Raw genomic sequence first — 16432 nt, 5'->3', positions numbered from 1 at the left:
AACCAAAAGTCTTTCAACCTTGACTGCAGCAAATGGTTTTTTTTTTTTCTTTTCTTTCAAGGTAGACAAGACATAGCTTTATAAAGAACAATCACCAATAGCCATTGATGTCGTACCCAGCTAAAATGAAATGTGTAGCGCCGTGGCAGGGACTTTAGACAAGATTTTCAAGTTTCAAATTTCACAACCACCTCATTTGTGTCTGTGGGACTAGAGTCGAGTACGGTTGACAATCTTTTGGTTGTCTAGTTACAAACTTTCTATACTGTATGATGTATGCTTACATAATTTTATTATACTTATAAATTTTATTCGCGTATATCACATCGATGTATAAAATATATCAGTTTCAGTAAGCATATCGATGCATATCGATGTATACTTATACATCACATTACACATGGCAATGCATCAGCCGCATTTAACCGGATCTAAGCCACCATACCTCCTCTGATACCATCTCTGTGACTCAAGATGAAGTTTAGAATAGGGGTTGAGAATTCAACAAATTGTATTTATGGTTGTAATTTCTCAATCTTAAAATTGAATAGCCGGATCTAAAAGTTGGGAGAATGTTAAAAATATAGAACAATTCATAGGTGATCTATTCCCATTATATAGTCTATAATTTTTTGATAAAAAAATTATTACGAAGATTACTAGAAATCGTTTAACATGAATTGCTTGAGAAAATAAGGTAAGAATTTCCATAGAGACTTTAACTTGTTGCAAGATTTGACAAAAATGCGCCAGTTCATAACCAACTATGTTAAATTCTCTATGAACCTACCAAATAACTTCACAATACAGTTACAACAAAAGTTGATCATACTTTATTTACCAAAGAACCTATTCTAGTTGGATAGTCAATGTTTGGTATAATCTATAGATTTAGTGTAATAATGTTTATTACATTTACTCTATTAGTTTCTATATCGTCTCACACAATTCAAAAGTTTGCTATTGAGATATTGGATCCCCAGAAGACCTAAAGGTAGGCCCAAGAAATATATATTAGTATGAAGGAAATGAGCTTGGCAAACTTGCAACTTTTGAGGTTAAAATTAAGTACAATTTGCCATTGGAAATATGTAAACAAATATAAAATTTTTAATTTGAGCCTCCAAAATTAATGATCGTCTCATTTGAGTTCTTCAAATATAATGATACAGTGACTTTGCTCTTCGAACTTCTTAAGTTGTTCCATTGCTTCCCCCTCAATTTTTATAAGATGGGACTACTTTGGTCCTTGCTTGCTATAAGTGGCCAGATTGTAACAAATTGATAGAGTACTGATTTTCCAACACTCATTTGACAATATCCCATGATTACCAGAGTTTGAAAATTCTTAAAATACTTGATCAATTGACATGTTTGGGTATTTCGAGACCTTAAATGTTATAATCAAATCCTTTTAATTTGGATTTATGTCTGAATATATTTCCAGAGAGCAAACTTGTAGGCAACATTGAGGATTGAAAAGCACACAACTCAAAATTCACCTTCCAAAGAGATGATGAAATGGCCCTGAAGATGCCAAATTCACCAAAAACTTAAGTAGAACAAGCAAGTACAGGATAATAGGAATGGAAAGTGACTCAACTGGTAAAGTGTTCTATTTTAATTCTTCTTTTTGGTGGGCAGGATGACAACTATGTCTTGATTTTGGATTTATTGTGTAACCTGCTTTAGTACGAAAGTAGCCCAGCTTCTTATTAAGATTTTATGATAGGTATACATGCTATTCCAACCAGTTGCTTGGCCACCTTTTTTTCTGTCAATTTTATGGCCATCCTTTTTCTGTCAAATTTATTGATTTTCTGGTTAACGTCCATACCAGATGAATCTGTCTTCTTTCAAGAAAAACAAAATGAGAAAGAGTACACACGTATTGTCATTCGCATTTAGATATTTTAGATTTTCTATTGGTTCATTAGCTAAATATGGTCAATTTGGGGAGTAGAATGATGGCAACAGAATGCTTCCAGGATCATCTCTCTCAACAACTGAGGAAACATATTAACTTGATATTTGTATATCTTGGCATGCCGTGAGAAACATAGAAACATATAAGAGCTGCATAAATGATAGACCTAATCAGGGGAGCTCAATCTTTTCAATCCCTCCTCCTGTTCTTCTAGACTACACCAAAAAACATTACCAAAGAAAGGAGGAAACATAAAAAACACAGCGCACTTCAGCTATATGGATTTCACTTCACAACCATGAAGGCAAATCAGAATAATCGCGTCCAAATATTGTTGATTTGTCCAGTATCAAATCCTACAGCAATGAGACGAAAACAGAATTATGATACCAGTGATTGAGACAATCAGTTGATAAGAGAAAACTCTCAAACAATTAGACAATCTCAAAAAAAGTTGACAAGAGAATAAGTTATTACCAAAGTATCTAGAAATGCCTATTTGTATGTCAATTTATAGGCAACAAGTACTAGTCTAACAAGTTACTTGATGGAACTTTTGAAATAAATTGTTCAACATAAAAAAGACAAATAAAACGTCCCATGAGTTCTCTTTGTGGGTTCTTTCTTGCGTCTTGCAAGTCTTAGTCTTTCCTAGGGTTTTGAGCCCCTCAAAAGTCAAAACCTAGTGAAAGTTTAGTCTCTGTCATCCGTTTTCTTTTCTCAATCCCATACCCCTAAGCTGCCGCCATACTTCTCCTTTTGTGGCTTGTCTCCCTCTTATTCGGTTTGAGTCTCTGTTTTCTATTTCTTATCAGTTTTCTTATCTCCTTACTAGTTTTCCTTTGCTCTTGCAGTGTAGTCTCATAGTTAGTGCGTGGTTTTATCTCTGTTCTTCCTTGGCTCAGTGCGTTTACGTGTTTCATAATTCCTCGATGGCTGAGGACTTGGAAAAACAGTGCGCTTCCTTGTCTATTTGAGAAGGTGAATCAAGTCGGGTTGTGCTCCCTCTCTTATCATAATCTGCCATGCAACATAAAAGCTCTCTATGCCTTCTTGGTAAGATTATCTCTATGAGACCCGTTGACATGGAAGCCTTGGCAACTACAGTAAAAGGCGTTTGGAACCCTCCGCATGGTATGTCCCATACCATAATTGGTGATAATATTGCTCTTTTTCGTTTCTTTCACCAAGCAGACAAAACCCAAGTGTTACTTGGCTCACCATGGTCGTTTGACCAGAAGTTGCTCGTCCTTTCTGAATATACTAGGAGGCATAAAACGCGCGTTGCGCGTTGGGATAAACATAAAATATGCCCCCTTAAACATATGGATTCATGGAACAAAAATGTTTGTTGGTAAATAATTTATGTACACAGCTAAGCATAAATATACATGAATAAGTAGACTACAAAATCATTTCACAAAAATAGTACGAATATTTATTTAGATTTATAGAGAGGTACTGCTAGGATTTAAGGTTAATACTTTTTTAGTTAAAAATTGGTGAATTTTTCTCCTATCTTACTCTATTGCTCGTTTAGCATATGAATAAAATTCAGCATTTTTCATGAAGTGCATAAGCATAGGATGTGATGATTTGAATATATTATACTTCATAAGAGAGAAAAAGTACTCTCGAGATATAGAACTACTTTTGCTAGAACTTGGAAAATTCTTTTTTTATCTAATGTCATTTCTTGTTTAACATGAAAATCAAGTTTACCATCTTTCATGAAGTCTAGAAATATATAGTGTGACCACAAGTATATATTATGCTTCACGGACAAAAGGGAAATACTAAGCTAAATTTGAAGGCATTTTCATTTTATATAGCAACATTGATCCAATTGTGATTATAGCAGCTTGAAAAAAAAAGTGATTGAATTCTCATATTAGTTGACAATGAATTAACTGAGTTGAATAATGAAATTAAAATGCTATGGGTACAGTTTTTGAATTCCTCTTCAGTTGAATTGGATAACAATAAAAGAATTTTAAAATTGTGAAATATAAAGGAATATCTCACTGGCACAAAGAGTTCTAAGATTATTGAAATGTTTTGAAATCTTTCCGTAATTCATGGATGGTGGCATACCCTTACAGTCATTTCTCTCCTACTAACAAACTGGAAAATATTGCGATTCATGAATTTCCTTTGTTGCTTTGTATTTGTAGGACTGGGAGATTGTAGAGCTTTAGAAAAGCTGGGAGATTGTAGGAATGGGAAGTAGTTAAAGGCATTGGCTTCACCCATAAAGGCTGCTCTTTTTGTTAAGGCCCTTTTTGATAAACTATCCTGTTGTTGCCACCATGACAACTTCTGAGAAGAATACTCGCCAGCGGTCATCTCTTCTAAATAAAATGCTAGTTGAAGACAAATACGAGAGCAGGGATCTCAAGCCTCCTAAAACCAAGGAAATTATTCTAGAGGGTAATAGCTATTCCACCTTTGGCCCAAATTGGACAATAGAACATCCAGAGAAAGTGGCAAGTTCAAATGGTGTTAATTATTCAAAGGATAAGCTGAGATTGGTTCTTTCGCTATCGTTCCCAGAACGAAAAGGGGAAGTGGAGGATTGCTAAAGAAGCTGTGAACTAATGCTAAAACTGAAGTGTGCAATCCAGTAACAGTGAAAATTGGTTTAATTTTTTTTGGCTAGAATACTACAGTGTGATTTGTGCCTTGCATATCCATGTGAGAGAGATGGTGGGTGCCTCTTTGTTTCTTCTATTGTATATAAATTCAAAAGAATACATTTCAATTGAATTAAAATTAATTTTTTTTATTATACCAAGAATACAGCAATTTTGAGAGGAGGAATAATCTAGACCATCTATGTTCAACACATAGAACTTACAAGGATAGAGCATTCACCGAAAAGAGTATTCAAATCTTAAGTTGGTCATTGGAGAGAGAGAGAGAGATAGAGAGAGAGTATGCTCTCTATAAGAGGTTTTAGGCTTTTTGCAGAACGTAGAGCTAAAGGCCTGCTTGTGCAGGTGACTTGGGAAGGCACAGAAACTTGGTCTTGAATTCAATTAGATGTTATAATCAACGTCATAACATAATCCAAAATATCATCTTCAGATGTAATTCCAGAATTGTAGGCGGCAGCAGATTACAAAATTGGAAATGTACATGAAAGCAAGATAAGCATATGCCAAAATCAACTTCAGTTCAATTTCTGTATAGCACAAATTTGGCAATTTCATGGAGCCCAGCTTCCCGATAACATTCAGCAATCCGCTCCAAATTGTCATCCCAGGTGCCTTCCACAGAAGCCAAATCCAACAAGAAAACTGCTTCATCCAAAGCAACCTGTAAACAACAGAAGGTGTAAACACACTGAAGCACACGCTGCCAAAAGGTGAAAGAGATATGTGAACTAAAACAACACAATGCAGATAACAAAGCATATGAAGGGAAGTGCAATATATGCAATCTTAAAGGTAATGAATATGACAATAACAATGTAAAGCAACATACTGTCCCCAATGACCAACAATGTAAATGCTCTTATTAGATACTATAATCACCGGGAAAAAAAAAGAAACCAGTCTCTGCTTCAGAAATGAATTAAAATGAGCATGAATGATAGCAATTATTTGTTAGCCTGTGACTCTGTGAGATGTATAGAGACAACAGACCTGCAATTGTGCACCCATAAACCTTGTCAAGTCTTGAACCTAGCCAAGTCAAGTTCTTTAGTAACAAAGTGACTTGGTGCACCAATTAATTTGACGCCAGCATCAAATGTTTGCAAATTGTGAATGCCAGGTTACAATCTACCAAAAAGAAGTAAAGGGTAATGATTAAAACAAGCATTTCAAAAAGGCTTAAAAAAAACCTATTTAGCTTGATGACCACTCTTGAAAGAAGGCAATAAGCCATGATGAATATTAATAACAGCTTTTCCAAAACTTTTTAAGAAGTTTCCAGAAAGAACCTGCAGAAATCAACTGAAGTTTTGAAATACAGCCATTGCAATGTGTAATTGAATAATGCTACTCTGGTAGGTCAAAGCACAAGTGTATGATAACAAAAAAAACATTAGAAGCAGTAAATGCAGTGATTCCAATGCTCTACTCTGTTGTATTAAAGCAAAAGACATTTGAACTGAAGATCAAAATGGTAGATGAGATGAAGAAACAGAAAAATATTCTAGAATTCTAAATGTCAATCAACCAAGTCTTTGAACGATGCTGGGAAGAAATCTCACTCTATTGACCTTATGATTGTAAACCCAAAATCATTTAGATGAACACCAACAGCAATCATTACGATATTTGCCACTGAAGAATAACCATATCTACCATTGAAGAATAAATCACAAAAGGGACCATAACTCTCAACATCTGGCCTAAATCCACTTCACAGTACCTCAAACATAAGCCAGATAATCCAGAAAAGCATAAGAAGAAAGGACAAAACCAACTTATTAACTTGCCATAGAAAAATGTACCAAGAAACAAAGTGCAAGGCAGTGCAATAGACCTTCTAGAGTAAAACACATTCTTGTCCTCGGGCACAAAAACATCAGCATTGAGAATGTTTCCACCTATTGAAGCAATACATTCTGATAGCTTTGCAACTATTCCCAACTCATCCTGCAATTTTCACACACCGAAAACAAAATCAAAGAATTAAAAATTCCATCTTTATACCTCATTTGGCCTAATCCAACTAAAAAATGAAAAACCATTTCAATGTCATTAATGATACCGTTACTCACTGGGCAATGGAAGACATGAATACCATGGCTGATGGAGGAAGAGGTAGATTCATCAAGAGACTCCATTTTGAAGGGCCTCTATAGATCATTAAGAATAAATATTTTTTATCAACATTAATGGTTTGGAAATATGCATGAATTTCCATGCAAGATCCTATATAAGTATAGATTACCAAGTTGTAAACTGATATAGATAGGAAAGATAGTCCACAGACAAGAAGAATGATAGTAGATCTAATAGATCAGTCCACATGACACATACCTAGAATAAGTACCAGCTCCTGCCCTGTAGCTCGACAAACATGAATCCCAAGAACGTGTAATCCTAAAGAATAGAACCCAGTAGCATCTAGTAGATACAAAAGCTGACAAGCAAAAGACAATCCTGCAAAGTAGGAACTCCCAAATGGATTTGGCTGTGAGTTAGGTGGCTGTCTTGGCATCCCAGGCTGTCCAACATTATCGCACATTTATGTAAAATCCCAAGATTAAGAATATGTTAAACAGGGAAGAAGCACTTGAACGATATCAAAGTCATGGAATACCTTTTTGGCTAAAAAAAAGAAACTTAAATTGACAAACCAAGAGGGGCAGCCATGTGTAAAATGCATATTTATTGGTACATACTGGTATATAAGAGTTGGAAACCACCTTCCCCCCAAAAAAAACAAAAAAAAGAGTAACTTCTATTGTACAAAAGGTAACCAAGTCATTTCACCATTGCGACAAAGATTCTCATTTTGTAATTTTCCTCCTTTTTTCCCCTCAGCACTTGAACTTGACCTTCTCATTCTTTTTCTAGAAATTCTGCTAAACAGAAGCATGTCATGGGAGGAGAGGGTGAAAATTTTCTTCTTTTTTTAGCATCATTAACTACAAAACTGCAAGGTGTTCCATTAAACGCTGTCATTCTTCATTTTACAGATCCACTAAATTTAACACCCTTTGAATTCTACTTCACTACATCAGCATCCAAGCTTAGCATGATCCCTCTATTAAGCAAATTGTAAACAGCATCAAGTAGGCAAAAGCAAACAGTAAAACATTTAGATTCAAATAGAACTGTGCAGTCAAGAAACCTAATTGTTTAATTGCTCTATCACATAACAGTTATTTTGATGTTACATAAATTTCCAAATTCTTGTCTGTTTAATCTGAACATATAGTTGCACCTACATTACTGAGCACTACCAAAAGCAAAGGATATCATGAAGAATGAGGAAAAAAAATAAAACTACACCACTTACCTGTAAAGTATTTAAACATTCACCAAGATGAAGAAAGGTTCCCTAACGACTTTCAGAATCTAGATATTCAAATCCTCAACTCTTTCCACAATTTTCACATTTTTTTGAAACATTTTTCGTAGTGTGATAAAGATTTCAATCATATATCAGAATAATTGTCACCTTAATTCACCAGATTCAGGACTGAATCAATCAACAAATAAACTGTCAGGAAATTTTTTCTTTTCTCCAAAAATCGTGTGTAGGACAAAGACAGGGTAACCACTCCCCAGAAGAATTAAGCGTGAATCACAATTAGAGGAGACCGTTTGGAAACACAATTAAAATCAAAATTCAAAATTCTCCCAAGCAAAAGCAAGCTGCTAATAAACATGATCCAAACTCGAAACCATAACAAGTCTCTAGATGTAAAAACATCGATTAATTAAAAAAAAAAGATAGCAATATTACCAGTTGGCATCAGACAGAGAAAAAGGAGCGAGTAGAGTATATAGATCTGCAATCAAAGTGCTGTAGGAAAATAGCTTGGATTTGGAGTACGGCGGAGGATTCCAAAGAAAAAGAGATCACTATGGAGGACTGGTTTTGCGGCAGGAGGAGCGGCTGCCCTGCTGGTGGTGCTGGATGGACATGGAGCGAGTCGGCCGAGATTTGAGAGTGATTAATCAGGCAAAAAAGGAATGAAGGGGGGAAAGGAATATCAAAGAATGAGAAGGAAAGAAAGATAAGAGATGACGGCGATTTAGAGAGGAAGAGGAAGAAGGAATGAGAGGTTAGAAATCAGTTGAAAGGAAGAGGAGAAGATGAAAAGCGGCGCCTCAAAACTTGAGCGTGATTTAGGGTTAGAAGAGGCCTAAAAAAAATAGGGCGAATCACATGCTTGGCACGTGAGAGGACGACGAAAACATTCCAAGTCATCAGAGCCCTTCGCTCTTTATCTACTTATGTTGAAAAGAGATGTCCCTCCTTGGAAAATTCCTTTCTCCCATTGTTGCTTTTGGTTCCGGATTTTTAATGTCCCACTAGACTTGATGTCCATTGAATCTGCAAAAGTCATTGGTGAGTGGTGACTGCCTGGGCTCCTTTGTCGATTTTGATATAGATGCCGATGGTTTGCCATGGGGTAAATATATGCGCATCCGTGTCTCTCTGGATATTAATCAACCGCTGAGGCGAATGATGCTGATCTCGCATGGAGGGGAAGAGCTTAGGCTGCTGCTGCAATATGAAAGGCTCCCAAACATCTGTTTCTATTGTGGTCGCTTTGGTCATGGCGATCGAGAGTGTAAGGATCGCCTTTCAGACCCGGCTACTGATGGGAGGGAACTTCCGTTCAAAGCTTAGGCAAAGTTCAACAGTGGTGCCCTTTCGTCCACTCGTGTGAAAACGACGGAGAAGCTTTCCAGCAAAAGAAGAGTTAGCGCAACGAAAGGAGATGTCCAACAGGAAATGGGTGAGATTCAAATTTCAAAGTCATCTGATCAAGGAGAGAATGACCAAGATGCGCATAATTCTTGTGATGAGAATGTGGAATTATTCTCGCCGTTGAATCAGGAACCAAACATTATGAGTGGGGATAAGGATCTGGCTTTAAACAAGTCTCCGCAAACAACTCCTAATGATGTTGAGAATGCAGCAACTGCTGTTATTGTAGCAGACAAGGACACAGACTTTAATTCTAACACCGTACATGAGAAGGGGCATAGCCTTATTCTGGAAACGTTGGAGGATATTTCAAACACTATGCTCATTGACGATGGACCTGACAAGGGCTCTCTTCTGCATTGTCCAGTTGCGGCCTCCATAGTGGCCCACTTGAGTAGCCAATTCCTTGTTTCAGTTCCCTTGCAAGTCAATAGCTCATAACGTCAAACCTGGAAGTGAAGGCAAGCTTTTGCTCCTCGGCTAACCCCTTCGAAGTCTAAGACTAGCACCTCTAGGAAAAGGAAATCACTCTTGCTGATAGCTTCGACTTCGCTTTCAAAGAAACATAAGTTGCTGGATGAAGCTGATTCCATGGCCACTTCCGAAGAGTTGATTCGCATTGACAACACTATAACGACGGAGACTGGCTCCTCCAGCCAATCCCGCCGAGGCTGATGAATATTATCAGGTGGAATTGCCGAGGGCTTGGGAACCCTCAGACAGTTCGTGAAGTCTGTAACATAGCCAGACAGAAATTTTCCAAAATTTTGTTTCTTTGCGAAACTAAATGTAGAAGTAGTATAGTTGAAAGGCTAAAGTCGAAAATTAATTTCTTTGGTATGTCTGTTGATGCTAATGGTCGCTCTGGTGGGCTTGCCTTTCTTTGGCCTAAAGATATTGATGTCTCAATTCTAAGTTCTTCCCATCGATATATTGATGCAGTTGTCCGAGTTAATCCCGAAACGTAATCTTGGCGAATAACTAGTGTATATGGTGAGCCAGACACATCTCTTAGGCGCGATGCATGGGCTAAGTTTAGGACCTTAAAACATCATTCACAGCTGCCTTGGCTTTGTTTAGGGGACTTCAATGAAATATTAGATCCAGACGAGTTCGAAGGAAGTGGCCCTCGGCCACAATGGCAAATTGATCAATTTCAAGACGCACTCGCTCACAATGACCTCTCATATCTCGGCTTTGATGGCTACAGATATACCTGGTTTCGAAACACTAGTTCCCCCCTTACGGTTAAAGCCCGCCTTGATCGTGCTTGTGCCAACCCTGCCTGGTGCTTAATGTTCCCATGGTCTTCTGTGCAACACTTGTTTTCTCATGTGTCTGACCATAGGCCTATCATGGTAGCAGCAAAAGATTGACCCTCTGATTTTTCTACAAGGAGAAGGCGTCCTTTTTCGCTTCGAAGCCATGTGACTAAAATCTGATGATTGTGCTCGTGTTATCCAGTGTAAATGTAATTCTAGCAAGGATGTTCCCCAAAATCTTAATGACTATAAGCTGGGCTTGATGCACTGGAGCAAAGCTTCATTTGGTAATGTCAAAATGGAGATGAAGCAGCTCAAGGAGCGAATCAATATCCTTCAACAAGGTCCTATATCCGATGCTTCATAAGCTGAAGCTAGGAATCTTATGCAAAAGCTTGATGAGCTTCTGGATATAGAAGACGTGAAATGGAAGCAGCGGGCTAAGCAACATTAGAATAAGTTTGGGGACAGGAACACTTTCTTCTTCCATGCCTATGCGTCAAATAGGCATGAAACTAACACAATTAGAGGTCTTTATAATTCTGATGGCTCATGGTATGAAAATCTGAAGGACAACGAGGCAATAATCCTTGATCATTTTCGCAAACTTTTTGCCCATTCAAATCAATTAGAGAGGGGTTTACAAATTGTCTTAGAACGTATCCGAGCCAAGGTAACACTAGAGATGAATAAGCGCCTTCTCGAGACTTTCACGATAAAAAAGGTAACAAAAGCACTCTCTCAAATGCATCCTTACAAATCTCCTGGTCTTGTTTCGTCTAAAGTGGTTGCAAATAGGATTAAGTCTTTGTTACCGAACATTATTTCCTCATCCCAGCTTGCTTTTATCTCGGGACAGTTGATCACTGATAATGTTTTAGTTTCACATGAATTGCATCACTTCATTAAACCTAAGTACAGAGGGAGAGACGGCTTGATATCTATTAAGTTAGACATGAGGAAAGCTTTTGACAGAATCGAATGGAATTTCCTTATTCGAGTAATGCATGCTCTTGGCTTTGATGCTCGATTTGTTTCTCAGATCCATAAATACATTTTTTCAGTCTCCTTTTCGTTCATCCTCAATGGGGCCTAGGTTGGATCTTTACTCCCGCAGAGGGGACTTAAGCAAGGTGATCCTCTTTCACCTTATCTATTTATTATTTGTACAGAGGCCTTTTCCTGTCTCCAGCAGGAATTCTCAAGATGTGGAAAGTTGAAAGGAATCACAATCAACGCACAAGCTCCATCAATATCGCATCTTCTGTTTGCTAACGATACCCTTCTTTTTGGTAGAGCCTCTCTAGAGGAAGCTGCCAACTTCCAACAGGTCATCCAACTATACGAAAAAGCTTCTGGACAGTGTGTCAATTTTGACAAATCTACAATTACTTTTAGTACCAATGCAGCACAGGATGTTAGAACTGTAATTTCCCAACTCCTACATATGCCAATAGTTGAATTGCACGAGAAATATTTGGGACTTCCGTTAGTAATTGGTAGGTCCAAATCTCAAATTTTTACATCTATAAAGGATCGTGCCTGGCAGCGTTTGCAGAGCTGGAAGGAGAAGAGCTTGTCTCGAGCGAGTAAAGAAGTACTGTTCAAAGCTGTCATCCAAGCCATTCCTACGTATACTATGTCGTGTTTTCTCCTCCCTAACAACATCTTAAGGGACATCCAATCCATGGTTTCCGACTTTTGGTGGGGTGATCAAACGGAGACGCACAAAACACATTGGATCAACTGAAATAGATTATGTATCCCTAAGAATCAAGGTGGATTAGGCTTTCGGAACATGAAAGCCTTCAACTATGCTATGCTGGGGAAAAAGCTTGTCTAACACCCCTAACCAATATCATCCCACAGTTAGCCACCCAGAAGGTCGTGGGTTTTGTTTTTGGAGGTGAGATTATAGCCCACAATAAGTGAAAAATCCATACCCGCAGGTCAAGGAGCCCAGCACCCTTCCAAAAGGCCTCGATTAGGTGGGGGGACACCCACAACAGGTTATAAAACAGTCAGGACTCTCCTCCCTAACCGATATGGGATCATTACAATCCACCCCATTTGGGGACCCAACGTCCTCGCTGGCACACCAGGGTCAGGAGTCAGCTCTGATACCAACTCTAACACCTCTGACCAATATTATCCCACAGTTAGCCATCCAAAAGGTCGTGGGTTTTGTTCTTGGAGGTGAAGTTATAGCCCACAACAAGTGAAAAGCTCAAGCCCGCAGGTCAAGGAGTCCAGTACCCCTCCAAAAGGTCTCGGTCAGGTGGGGGGACACCCATAATAGGTTATAAAGCAGTCAGGACTCTCCTCCCTAACCAATGTGGGATCATTACAGCTTGTATGATTCTTACTACACCAACATCCCTTCTTCATCGTGTACTCAAAGCTAAATATTTTTCCATGACAGATTTTCTTCACGCGTGGTTGGGATATCGTCCTTCATTCACATGGAGAGGAATTCTTGAAGGTCGGAAAGCCCTAAACATTGGTTGTAGACTACAAGTTGGTTCAGGTAGCTCTATTTGTATCTGGCATGATCGTTGGCTGCCCCGTCCATAATCCTTTTGTATCTGTTCTCCGCCTCGAGTGTTGGGTTATCACACTTGTGTTGCAGACCTTATCCATCAAGATCTCCGCAGCTGGAACACAGCCTTGATCGATGAAATATTCTGGGAAGAGGAAGCTTCTTTGATAAAGAGCTTGCCTCTTTCCAAATATTTGACAAAAGACAGATGGCTTTGGCACCATACAAAGAATGGCAAGTTCTTGGTTCGAAGTGCTTATCATGCAATAATGGATTCATACATCCTTGATGTTCGTCAGACGGCACAAGCGTCCTCTAGCTCTGGTAATGATGTAGTTTGGAAGAAGATTTGGTCGCTTGATATCCCTAACAAGAAGAAGTACTTCCTTTGGCGTATTTGTCACAATTCTTTACCTACACCAGACAATCTCCAAAAACGAAGGATACCTGTGGAGAACAAATGTTCGGTGTGCAATGGACCATCTGGTGACTTATCCCATCTTCTTTTTGAATGTCCAGTCTCCGTTCAAATATGGGCGCTTAGCTTCTTGGCGAGGAAAATCCGGGCATGTTGTCAATCCTTTGCAAATGCTTGGGTAAAGGAGATTCTTGGGACCTTACCACCTAAGGATTGCGAGGATTTTGCTGTTCTCAGTTATGAAATTTGTGGCAACAGAAATAACGCTTTCTTTAATGGTACGATTCGGGACCCCTTAACTTTGGTTAGCTATACTCTTAATAGTCAGGCAGCCTTTCGAGAGGCCAACCTCTAGGTTACAACTATGCCGTCACCAAGGCCTTCTTCATTTTGGTCTCTACCGCTAGCTCCCTACTTCAAAATCAACTTTGATGCCTCTATATGAACAATTCACCGTGTTGTTGGGATTGGTGTGGTTATTCATGATTGTGATGGCCAATTCATTGCCAGCTTATCCAATCCAAACTAGTGCAGAGTTGGCAGAGGCTCTTGCTACAAGGGAGGTGGTATCGCTGACTAGGACATTGATGATCCCAAGCTTCATACTTGAAGGGGACGCGTCCTCAGTTGTTAAGCAAATTAGTAGCTCAGACGGGGTCCTCTCTGACCTCAGCACTGTTATAGGGGACATTCGTCTTTCCTTGCTTGACCTACACATTGTGGATGTAGTCTGGACTTCTAGAGAAGCAAATAAGATTGCGCATGGTTTAGCACAGTTTGCTAGATCATCCAACCTATTTGACTCTCTCTAGAACTCCCCCCCAGCTTTTGTCAAACAGTTGGTGTTGGACGATATCCAGCAATCTAATTGATTAATACAACCTCTATTACTTTTCCAAAAAAAAACAAGTTACTTGATGAATAAAAAAACTCCATGAACATCTACCTAATTAGACTTGGAAATGAACTAATATTAGAACCCTAAAAAAAATTCAATGAAAAATAGAAACCAAATCGAAAATAAAAATTGGCTGCGACTAAGACCAGACAAAGTCTGGCCCAATGTCTGGTGCTAGATTTTGTCGGAACCAATCTCCTGCTTTGATCTGTGGATAGATCCCTGGGCTTTACTAAGGGATCTGTCTATGGATCCTTAGTTACAAACAGACCTTCGAAACATTTTTTCTTTCACCACATAATTACAACCCTTGATCATAAAATTAACAAGAAAACTAATAAAAAATATTACTAAAACTACTATGACCACCCACTTTATTTAATTGATTAATCTTTTATACACTGACAGTATGTACACTTTCACCAGTGAATACATAACACATAATTCGAATTTAAATTTAAAATCCAAATTTTGCATTTGTGTCATGCATCCAACTGTGATAGTATATCACTGTCAATGTATATAAAATTTACTCTTATTTAATTATAATTGATTCCCGAACAGTCCCAAGTCCCAACAATACAGAAAGATGGATTGAAAAAATTAGGGTTCCTCAATCAATATCAATGATGTTTCTTAAAAACTCAAGGCGCATTAGGCAACAAAACAATAAGGAAACCAATATTTGTGATCCATTGAATGTTGGTAGGACAAATTGCACGATCACATATCATGTCATATTGATATCTGCACAACACTGTAAAACAAAAAAAAAAAGCGCAACTGAGCATAAACACCAATCACCAAAGCTTTCATGCGTTTTGTATTTTTCCAACCCCATATGAGGAAGTGCTAATAAATCGTCCGTCCACCAAATGACATGAATATGGAAGAGTTCTATAAAATTTTATATGAAATTTCAGCTGCAAATTGTTAATAGTGATAGAAAAATGTCTGTAATCTATCATTGACAACGATGGAAGCAAAGGCTATACCATTTGAAGAATAGCACTTGAGTAAATGGACTCCCATTTATAGACCTCGCAATTGATTGAACTATTACAAGAACAATAAAATTTACAAAAGAAAATGCAAAGATTTTATCATCCACTTCCAGTTTTTGGATTGATGCGAAGCTAAACATTTTATTACTAGGCAAAAATTTCAACTTCATACAGTGAAGTTGATATGAACCCGATTCTCCAAGCAACGCTTGAGAAGAAATCCAATTGATCAGGTAATAGAATGATCTATCTTGATCAGGTTATGGGCACAAAAGAACCTCAACCCGTTATTCACGTGGACAATGAACCTTGGTATAAGAGATGCAATCCAATTGGATCAAAGACTGCTCAAAATGAATTAAGGTTGATAAGAAGGCGTCACAATCAAATGTGTTCTTTGATTGATAAGCCATAGATGAACACTCAAGAATCCATCTCAAGTATTCAAAGGGGTCGGCGACAAGTCAAGAGAAAACTCTCTAAAAAAACGTCAATTCTTCTATTTTTTTGAATAAAAAAAATACAAATATTTATAACCCTACTATACCTAAATTAATGGATTCAACTTAACTTACCTAATACTATCAACTAATTCACAACAATTATTACACAAGAAAATAACTAACAAAATGACTCAATTAACCAAGGGACTTGACAACTAATTCGGATCCAACTCAACTTGAGGTCTAGGACCGAATTTATTCTTACCAAATTAACTAGAAATCTGGAAAATAAACTACTAATCTACTAATAAAAAATCGAACTACTTGAAACTAGAAATGTGGCTCTTAAGCAGCCCATATGCTGCCCACTTTTCGCATCAGAAGTCATTAAAATACTACACCAATACTATCCCATATCCCCAACCAAATCTTCAAATCTTTCAGACTCATTTGCTAAGCTTCTCTCAAGGTGTAAAAAAGACCAGATAGCTAATCCTCTTCTTCTTCAAAGGAAGAGGGGGAAAAGAAGGGGAATCA

At 37.9% G+C, this 16432-nt stretch overlaps 1 long non-coding RNA gene across 2 annotated transcripts; it reads right to left on the bottom strand.

Moving 5' to 3' along the window:
* Positions 1-4948: 4948 nt before the first annotated feature.
* LOC113763443 lies at positions 4949-7301 on the bottom strand. Of its 2 annotated transcripts, XR_003467346.1 has the most exons (5): positions 6922-7301; positions 6660-6737; positions 6422-6534; positions 5575-5712; positions 4949-5245 (listed from the first exon to the last, which is right to left on the bottom strand). It is a non-coding gene; the product is annotated as an uncharacterized LOC113763443 (long non-coding RNA). The 2 variants fall into 2 exon arrangements; XR_003467347.1 differs by lacking the exons at positions 4949-5245; positions 5575-5712 and adding an exon at positions 5782-5873.
* Between the last annotated feature and the right edge of the window lie 9131 nt (positions 7302-16432).

Source organism: Coffea eugenioides, chromosome 2 (assembly GCF_003713205.1).
Source record: "Coffea eugenioides isolate CCC68of chromosome 2, Ceug_1.0, whole genome shotgun sequence".
NCBI classification, from domain to species: domain Eukaryota; kingdom Viridiplantae; phylum Streptophyta; class Magnoliopsida; order Gentianales; family Rubiaceae; genus Coffea; species Coffea eugenioides.
This window is presented reverse-complemented; position numbering and strand designations above follow the sequence as displayed.